The following is an 8,787-nucleotide window of genomic DNA, read 5'->3' as shown; positions in this document are numbered from 1 at the left end:
TGCCCAAAGGTTCTACAATATACCCAATACGCACGATATTCTTAAATTCCTTGCATACTCCTGGAGATAATTTAATCAATTGTAAGAGGTTTATATCTGGTTTGACTTTGCAAAGGGAACTTGCTAAATCAAAATCATGATAGGTAGCAAAAGCTCTCTTTTCTCACCAAACCATTCTTTCTTTTGGTCTCGGGACCGGCTTTGGTGCTTCTCTTTTAGCTCTTGCGTTCTTTCTTGGCACTTTCTCATCCTTCTTAGGATTGACCTTTTTGTCAACAGGCCTTAGAGGTCCACCTTCCACGCCAAGATTTAGGACTTGTGTCCCCTTATCCCCTTGCTTAGGGTTTCCCTCAACCGGTTCTGCATTATCCTTATCACCCTCTTTAGCCTTTTGGCCTCTTGTCATGGCTTGTAGGTTAGAGGTTTCAGCACTATTGATGCGTACGGCCTCAATAAGGACTCCATTGCCTTGTGGCAACTCCTCTACAGTGGCCTTTCCCCTTTGCAATATTTATCTTGGTCCATCATTTTGCTGGAGGTTATTACCTTGCACTCTATGATTAACTGGACCTTGTTGGAGGGAACTAATCTTACTCCAACAGGTAGCGGCTAAATGGCCCAACTTCCCACAAATATCACATTTAACGTTTGGATACTTTCTAGGGAAATGTTGTTCGCCACACCACTTACAGCTGAATCTTGAGGGACCACCCTCTTCAAGGCATCGACTCCCTATCAGATTCTATTGCTTCTTCAAGAAATTGACGTCAACAGCTATTTGCCGATATTGTTGAGAAATCATATCGGTGTAGTGTTTCATCATATCCTTAACTTCGCCAAGGACATTAGAGGCACTCGACTCATAGCCTTGATCGTCTATCCATCGTTCCATTGGCCTAACAATTTGATTGGGCATTGGTTGTTGACTCAAAGGAACAACATTAGGGCTGGAAGCTTGGCCTCCAACATTTGGTGGAGCCAACTGAATAGCCATAGGCATAGTCACACTGGGAGGAGCTGGCAGCAAAGGTACATTTTGAACCATGCTTCCTCTCCCATTAGGGTTATTCATAGGAATCCCTTGACTTCCATTTGTCAATGGTAAATTGCCTCCAGGTACTAGGCCTGCATTAAGATTTATCTGAGAGGAGTAGGCTGTTTGTAATCATGACTCTACTCCTTCTGCCCGCATGATAGCGGTATCTATATCAACCAAAGCCACACTGCTCAATTGTACCTGAATATTGAAATCAAATCCATGCAAGAAGTAATGCAATTGGGCAGCCGACGGAATAGGAATGTAAGTTTGTAACTTACGAAACACTTCCTTAAGCTTCTTAGCATAGAATTTCACATTCTCATGGGGGTCTTGACGTGTTACATTCAACACACACAACCAGTATTGGCCACCTCTTTCAGGGGCATATTCTCCTCGGAAAGCTACATAGAATTGATCAATTGTGGTTGTGGTTCCATTCTCTATGCTATGATACCATACTGCAGGCCTTCCTTTTAATGTCATATTAAAGAACATCATAAGATGTCCCTAATCTTGGATGCGATAATTAAACATTACTCTTTGGAATTCACAAATGTGAAACTCCGCATCTTCTTTGGCTAACCCATTAAAAATGGGCAAAGGCACTCCTAAAGCTGGCAGATCCGCCGTCCCTATGCAGGAATTGCAATAGGTTGTGCCATGACGACAATCGAATTCACAATGGGAGTTCGGACTGATGGAATCATACCCCCACTTGAAGTGGGTTGACTTGGTGAAAGAGAGACAGAACTTGCACTTCCTTCTGCACCTAAAGGATTATGTGCAGCAGTTGGGTTAGTAACGCCACTGCCTTTTATGCGTATCGAGCTACTCCTTTGAGGAGAATAGCGACTTACAATCTCCAATCACAGTCTAGCCCTCTCAGCATGTTTTGCTTTTTGTATTTCGGATTGACGGTCCTTGTCAGAGAACATAAACCAATTTTTCAGTACCTAAAAACCCTAGATTCGAGAACCACCACTTGTTGGCAGCTCCCCGCAGATGCACCACTGATGGGACCTCAAATGGGCCGGCACTGGCTATGGCACTAGCCACACCTCATACTCATAACAGACAAACACGCCCTCACGGCCTCGCGGGCTAGGAGCGTCTATTTGCTACTAAAGGACAAACTGCCCTAAAGCCTAATCTATGCGTTTATAGTTTTATAGTTTTGTAGTCCAACGTTTCCCTTTCTATAAACTCCACAGAGGGAGAACCCATACACATTGGCAATAAATGCCACGATAATCACATACATGGGAGGCAGCCTCTTGGTAGAAACACCACAGCCCCACTGCAGCTCTCCTACATCGCAGAGATTGGCCCCTTGATGCACTACTCAACATATAAAACAAACGAACAAACTCCACTCTTTCATTTCAAATATTCTCCAGGAGATACCATGTGTCCTTACCAAATAATCCCCCAAGAAACGAACGTCTATCCTACGGCTTAGGATGCCTTTCCACACTCAAACGTGGATCATTGTCATTGAAAATAGGTGCTATACATCTAGTCGTTTTTTTTTTATACCATGATCGTCATGCACATGTAAAAGTGAATGATTCTAAAGTGCTCAAACATCATTTTCAAATCAACAACGTGCTTGTGCACAACCAGGCTTTTCAATGCATTTACTAACCCGTTATGACGATGTAAGGATAGCATCGAGATAACACTCGTGCTACTATCCTCTTAATTAACATACCAGGAAACCTATGCCATGATGTGCATCAAAAAATCAGCAATAATCAGCACGAAAATTACACCATTCAAACATCCCAACCCCCTACGTTTAGGTATTGCTTTCGTTGCATAGGTGTAGAGGTTCATTTTGTCATGTTTTGATATATAAAAAGCGGTAAATCACAAACTTTGACAAGGAGATAGGAAAAACTGAAGCTAAACCTCATGCTTTGCCACTACCACACATCCACAAACAATCATTATATTTTTCCTTATTTTTCCAAGACGTATTTCTATTTTTTTGCTTATTTTTTTCATTTTCTTGATTCATTTGTCAATAAAAAATGCTATTTTCTAGTTTTTCTTGTTCCAATCACTTCAGCATACTAACATTCAATTTATCTTTCATATTCCCCCCATGGGAACTTCTTTTGCCCACCCGAAATGGAAAAACTACCATTTTACTACTTAAAAACCGCATTTCTGGTTTATGGGAATTAAATCAAGCATGTAAATCATTGAAAAATAAATATTTTCTTATAAACAACAATTAATCATGATGCAATCAACACTCACAAAATTTTCATCCAATAAGAACATAATTATCATCATAAACTATAAAAAATCCTTCATTTTCTTCATAAAAATGGTCATACCGTGTTTTTATGTAACCCGAGACGCCTTGAATGACTGCATAACCAGCAAATGGAGCCTCCATTGCTCTCAATCCAATGCTATACTTCAATCTTCAGCATCTCCATCAATCTTCATGACCATTTCCTTCATTCTCCCTCCCCGATTCCTCCTTCAAGATGATACACATGAACAACCCATAGAGGGGAAAGAGAGGGAGGAGAGAGAAAGACTAGATTTTGTTCTCTTCATCTGGACAGCCATTCCTCGCACGAAGACCAGTGATATCATCAGCCAAGAGGGAGAAGTTGAGCCCCAATGTCAGTTGGATAGCTTCTTTACAGCCCATAAATCAAGATCGGAGGGGGGGGGGGGGGGGGGGGGGGGGTTAAAATTCCCAAAGGGCACCCCCCCTTTGGTCTAAAATTTTGTACACCTCTTCGAATGTTGGCCAATTTTTGGCCACTTCCTCGTCCGAACTCTGTTTCGAGCTCTGAAAAATCCTGCACGTCCATCTCGTCATCCCACACTGATTGGTAGCTCTTGGCATCCCGCACGGCAGTCGAAAAAATGATCAAAAATCCACAAGTGTCACTCGGGTGCCTTTTAAAAGCCGTCTTTCACTTGATGCTTAAAATCGTCCTAGCTACAGCCGCCGCCTTCGATGTCGAATATTTTTCCCCTAAATTTTAAAATTTTTGCCAAATTTTAGGCACATCGCAAGCTCAAAACTCCGCTCTCAATGTCTCTTTGCTCTAAACCATACCATCTTCGTGCCAAATTCTCTTTTTCAAGAGGGGAGACAAAGACTTCAGCCATAAGTGTCTTGAAAGCTTCCTAATTCTCTATATGTATGTCTTCCTAATCTTCTATAAGTACTAGGCATTGAAACCCCAAAATGTGATGGAACTCTCTCAATAGATAACAGAAAACCAGTACAAAACCTTCTTATTGGTAGAGGACCTCTAGGAAGTTGGATATTCAGTCCAAAATCTTGGGAGTTGGAACCATTCAAATTATCCAAATAGTCATCATGTATTTGTGAAGTTTCACCTACTTCATATTGACTATTTAGGATACCCCTACATCTAATGATTCCATGGCCTTGACCATTTTGGTTAGGTGGCTAAAGTGGGATTGAGGGTTCATTGTTTGATTAATCTTTCTCCCCTTTGCTTCTTTAGATCCCATTTGCATTTGCATCCACTGGGAGATTTGAGCCATTGTTTGAGCATTGGATTCTACTAGCTTGTCAATAGAAGCCTTTGTTTGAGTAGTTGAATCTACTAATTTCTCAATAGAAGACTTTGTTTGATTAGTAGACAAGACTATCTGCTCCACTCTTGATAATAGGTCCTCATGACATTGGACATGCCTACTTTCATGTGTACACAAGGTATTATTAAATGCATTGATTTTTCCATACACTTCAAGCTCTTCAGGAATGCCTTGGGGTATATTCTCCAGTATAGAATCTCTGATTTGCTATGCATAATCATGCAGGGACTTATTTTTGCCGTTATGCCCTACCATAATAGTGTAGTCTTGCAATACTCCCTATCAAAAAAACAACTTTAACTTAAGCTGGGAAGCTTTGATTCCAATTTTTTTTAATTCAAATCAAAGCCAAGGATACCCTTTTTAAGATGAGCTATAGCATACTAAAAGAGGTTTAGGACAAAAAAATCTGTAATTCAATCTTTGAGTTTGAACTGTCCAAGCCTGCACCTATTTCAACAAGTAAATGCCATGTTTCCACCTCTAAGTTAAAATAGTGGTTCCAAATGTCTACTAAACCCTGTAGGAGATTGAGTACGACGTGTGGATATCCTATAGTACCTGCACCTATACTTCAATAATGAATTTTGTACCTATAAGGACCTGTAAATACCCTACATTGTCTTGTAAATTCCATGTTTTACATTCTTTTGCTCCAAAAGGTACTCAAGTCTAAGAGAACACTTCAATCTTCAATTTTCCACTTGCTATACCTATATGAGGGATAAAATAGCAAGATAGGCTTCTTACAAGGGCTTTGAATCACCGAGAGGTGGGAAAAGTTTCCCCCAGGTCGGTTGGTTGCATCCCTTTGGGATCTTCGATAGTGAGGGAGGGTCACCTCTCTTTTGTCCCACTATCTCCCTCGGCTTTTTCCTCGATGGGTATATCAACATTGTAGTAGCATGCTATTCTAATCAATCATCATGAAATACATTTTTGAAATATTCATTCAGTCTCTTTCATGAAATGCAATTGGATGGAATCTTGAAAATTTGGATAGGGAGAGGGGTCTTACCAATGCAATTCAGTGACTCATTGATTGCCAGTACTCACCCTTTTACAATATTTCAAGATTGGGTAAAATAATTCAGCCAATCAATGGATTAGAGTGAGCAACCTCATCAATCAATAGGTTTAATCAGTTGGATCAAATGTAATGTTGAAAATTTTCAAATTGAAGCTCCTAATTCATTGATTAGAACAAATATGCATAGAGCAAACATTACATTACATACATGTATGGATTGATTCAAGCAAGGGTTGGCTGAAATTTGATAGAAATTGTTCAATCCTTTAATCTCTCAATCAAGTGGATTAAGCTCAATAATTGGATTAATGAGAGAGATTAAGAATTGAAGAAGAGTATCTTTGACATGGTTGATGATGACTTGGTTAATCCCCAAATGCTAGATAATGCCTCCGGTGGTCCAATGTTGCCAAAATAATATTCAAGACTTGTGTATTTATTGCTTGAGAGCAATCTTGAAGCTTCAAATGCTTAAGATTGAAGCATTTAACCTATTTGCCCCAAATTTTGGCTCTATGGAAGCTCTTGAGCTTCAATCTTTGACTCATCGTGCTTAATCCTTGCAATTTCTTCAAGAATCCTTACTTAAATGATCCCACGGGATGAAATGATGAAGAATCTTAAAGAAATAGTGGAAAAATAAAAGCTTGAGCTTAAGCTTTCATGGCTGCCCATGGATTGTTCATTTAGGATTTATTGGAAGGTTTGAGGATGAAGAATAGAGTATAAACTTGATGTTTACTAAAGGTTTCCTCTTGTTGAAGATTGGAGTAGCCAAGATTTGGTGTAAATCAATCAAGGAGAAGAGAGTTGAAGCTTGATACAGTGTGAAAATTGCACTGCAATTTTTAGGACTCTTTTGACTTGTTTGGGCAACAACAATGATCCTTCACAATGTTTGTTGACTTGAAGCTGGAGAGCTGAAGCAACTATTTCTTGACTTGGATGAAGTCTATGAGAACAGATTCGTGTCGTAGGAAGAGATCTTGGCTGGGAACTCCATGGAAGCTTGACAAAAGCTTGAAGAAAGAGGAAAGAGAAGCCTGTCTTGAAAAGTAACCAGAGTTTAACTCCAAACTAAGCTCGGTTAGCTCCCATTTAACCTAATTTTTTTAAAATCATGCTAAAACTTGCATGAAAAAAACATACATACATACATACATACATACATATAAAATTGTCAACTTTTTTAAGAGCTCTATATACCCTTGCAAGTGTTGTTTTGACCAATTTTCATGCACTTTTGAGGATCCATCTTTTATAGAAAATGAATCTCTACTTGAAACTTGTTCCAAATCTTTTACTTTATAATCTTACAATATTGGATAAGTCTCATCCAATTTTACTATCATATGTACATGTTATTTCAAATACATTGAAATAGGACCCGAGCTGCTAATGTGGCTTGCATGTTAAGAATGAAAGTCTCTTGATTTGTGGAGCTTTGGAGCTCTCACATGATTCTTTGAGCTTTGGAGCTGTCCCATTATGCATAGCATATGCTTTTGATAATTAAAGAAACTACTTGTTAATCTGTCATGACATCTTCAAGCTTTTTCTTCAAATCTGTCAGTTCAACTTTTGAAATAGGACCCTGCATTTTGGAGAAAACCGGCACCTAGTGAAAAAGAGGCCTAAACTAGAATATTTTCACTACTTGATAATTGTTACTCATATTTTATATTGATAGTGAGACTGACCATGCATGTTGCATTTGGGCATTAATCTAGCTAGACTTGTCACTAATAAAACATGAACTTGAGTGACTCGCTTGCAAAAATAAATGTTGCTGTGCTACTTAATTTTCAACTCGGACAATGTTAATGCAAGCCCATGTTTTGACCGCTGTGACAACTCTAAGTTGGGATCCCTCTTGACGTATTTACATGCCTTTCTTCATAAACTTGTTGGCCTTGGAATTGACAATTGAACATGATAGCATCCTAGGGGCATTCTACTTGAACAAGCAAGCTCTCCATGTTGCCATCCCTACTATCTAGTGTACAATTGAACATGTTAGCATCATAAGGGCACTCTCTTGGGCTGTGTGTAAAATAATGTGTGAGAGAGAGAGAGAGAGAGAGAGAGAGAGAGAGAGAGAACCAATGCTGCAATGGATTGCCGATACGATTGGATCTCGGATGAGACCTGGAAAGAGATGATATTGAGTCCTTGCTGCTCCAGCACCTGGAGGCATCGGGGTAGGATGCCGTGGCCCTTGGGGCTACGAATGACGATGGAGATCGAGCCATCATCCTCCGGGCGCACTATAATACTCAACGCATCCATGCAGCCGCTACTGCACTCCATGATCTTTCAATAGACGGACGGTCCAGAAGAAGAAGAAGAAGAAGAATGTAGAACTAGAAGCCAAATTTGATGACAAGGAACGTGGGCGTTGTTACATGCACAGAAAAACACAGAGAGACAGAAAAACACAGAGAGAGAGAGAGAGAGAGAGAGAGAAATTATTTGATGACAAGGAACGTGGGCGTTGTTACACGCACAGAAAAACAGAGAGAGAGGGAGAGAGAGAGAGAGAGAGAGAGCGAGCGAGGGAGAGAGAGAGAGCGCGGGGGGTCTGAACAAGGAGCTAGAAATGTACAGAACACGTGCTGATGAGCGGCCATGGCTGATTAGGGCCGTGGGCTGCATTCCTTCACTCGCGTAGCTTTCACCCCACACTTTTCAATGCCCTCTCAGTCCTCCTTAATGACGACAACCTACTTCCAAAAACTCGTCTTCCTTGCCTTTTCACCTCGGCCGTCGTTTTTTGGCTACATAAAGAAAAAAAGTTTTATAACAAACACAAAACAAAATTGTATGACCACCATAGCAGCGCTCACAGAAAACCATCCTTTAATGTATTTTTCCCCGGCAAATAAATATTCTCAAAAAGACTAGTTGAAATTGAAGCTCATCTTGATGAAAGCCGGCTATTTTTAAAGCATTTTAGTTACAAAATCGGCAATTTCCCTCCCAGAAACGGCTAGAGTTAAGCTCGGTCCTCTTTTCCATAGGATGGGAAAAAAGTTTTTCGCGAGTACTGCACCATAGTCCCTCTATAGTGTAAAAATTGAATTTTCTCATGTATTTTCTTAGTGTCACACAGCGTACA

At 40.1% G+C, this 8,787-nt stretch overlaps 1 long non-coding RNA gene across 2 annotated transcripts; it reads right to left on the bottom strand.

The window, feature by feature from the left end:
* Positions 1 to 6,915: 6,915 nt before the first annotated feature.
* On the bottom strand, positions 6,916 to 8,342 carry LOC148034704 (uncharacterized). Of its 2 annotated transcripts, none has more exons than XR_015691212.1 (2): positions 7,818 to 8,342; positions 6,916 to 7,263 (listed from the first exon to the last, which is right to left on the bottom strand). It is a non-coding gene; the product is annotated as an uncharacterized LOC148034704 (long non-coding RNA). The 2 variants fall into 2 exon arrangements; XR_015691211.1 differs by having other exon boundaries at positions 6,924 to 7,263; positions 7,773 to 8,335.
* Positions 8,343 to 8,787: the final 445 nt, after the last annotated feature.

Source organism: Lygodium microphyllum, chromosome 6 (assembly GCF_053477565.2).
Source record: "Lygodium microphyllum isolate KBCC chromosome 6, Lygodium_microphyllum_v1.1.10, whole genome shotgun sequence".
NCBI classification, from domain to species: domain Eukaryota; kingdom Viridiplantae; phylum Streptophyta; class Polypodiopsida; order Schizaeales; family Lygodiaceae; genus Lygodium; species Lygodium microphyllum.
Note: the sequence above shows the minus strand (reverse complement) of the source record. Positions and strands in the feature narration are given on the sequence as shown.